We start from the raw sequence: 1,672 nt of genomic DNA, 5'->3' as shown, positions 1-1,672 counted from the left end.
CTTTTTTTTTTTTTTTGCTGCATTTAGCATTTAAATACATGCATTTAAGCAATGCTGCATTTGGCAAAAACACCCATCTATGTGAGCCCCAATAATGTCCATACCCCAGTCACGAGTCCACTCCAGTTCTTTAAATCACTATCCTGGATTATATATATAGAGTTAGGGAAGTCTCACTTTTGCTCAAATTTTCTGATCACTTGTTTGGGGTCAGTGGTCCATAAGGCATTGAAGCCAGAGGGCTCATGGGCAGCCTAATAGTTCTGGGGCCGTTATAAATAAGTGAATAGATGTATCCTCTTATCCTTGGAACTAGTATGCAGCCTGACATCCATCTAGAGATTTTGTTGCAGATTCTTAGTTTTGATACATTTTGACCATACAGTGGCGTTAATTTATTCAAACGTGTGTGTTGCACAGGGCAACTGTTTAGCTGACATTTGCCCCCCCCCCCCCCCCCCCAAACATTAGGTCTCGTTCACACCTAGGCGTATTGCATATGAGCGTCTGTCGCGCGTTTCCGAAGGCTACTTGGCTGTATCCCAATGGAAACGCGCAACAAAACGGCCCAAAGTAGTACATGTACCTTTTCAGGCGTGGGCCGTTTTGTAGCGCGTTAGGGACGGGTGGAAATATGCCAAGGTGGGAACGAGACCATTGAATACAATGGGATTTATATTTTTGAACGTTTTGTAGAGCGTTCGTCTAGTGTAGAACGCGCTACAAAACGTTCAGGTGTGAACGAGGGCTTAGGGTATCTGGTTGCCCTGGATGAAAGGCAAACTTTTCCTTTCTCTTGGCGTTGTTTACTGTCATGTAAGAACTGCTAGTGACTTTGAATCCTGCAGCTCAGTTTGACCAATTCGGCTCGACAGCTTTCCAAGGATGGCCTTACAAAGGATACTGGGAAATAGAGAATGTTTGTCTGCTATGAATTTTACTTTTTTATGCTGTTATTGTTGCAAAATGTTCTGCTACTTTAGTTGTTGCTGTTATATAAAAAGTGAACTGAAATTGTTTAATAAATGGTTTGAGCATCTCTACCGTGTGGTTTGTTTTACAAACTGTATTGGGCAATGCAATCCTACTTCCAAATCAAACCACATGCAAGATTATGTGCAGAGTGCTCCAAAATTAGCACTTAATTTGTATGATATAACAGACTTGGTCATTATTCAGGGGTTTAAAGCGGAACTGCAGCCAAACAGGTAAATACAAAGTTAGAACCCCTGAAATGTGATCTTTTCTAACTGCCAATATGTTCTGTTTGTCTACTTCTGTGATCCCCACACCCATGCCATACTGCATCCAAAGGGTAACAGCACCAGTCACTAATTCTGCTCTTCAACTTCCTGGGTCACCTGCTTCCATACTGAACTATCTGCAACTTCCTGGGTCACCTGCTTCCATACTGAACTATCTGCAACTTCCTGGGTCACCTGCTTCCATACTGAACTATCTGCAACTTCCTGGGTCACCTGCTTCCATACTGAACTATCTGCAACTTCCTGGGTCACCTGCTTCCATACTGAACTATCTGCAACTTCCTGGGTCACCTGCTTCCATACTGAACTATCTGCAACTTCCTGGGTCACCTGCTTCCATACTGAACTATCTGCAACTTCCTGGGTCACCTGCTTCCATACTGAACTATCTGCAACTTCCTGGGTCA

The sequence above is a fragment of the Nanorana parkeri genome, unplaced genomic scaffold (genome assembly GCF_000935625.1).
Source record: "Nanorana parkeri isolate BGI_ZX_2015 unplaced genomic scaffold, ASM93562v1 scaffold2083, whole genome shotgun sequence".
Taxonomy (NCBI): domain Eukaryota; kingdom Metazoa; phylum Chordata; class Amphibia; order Anura; family Dicroglossidae; genus Nanorana; species Nanorana parkeri.
The sequence above is the reverse complement of the archived record's forward strand: the minus strand, read 5'-3'. Positions refer to the sequence as shown.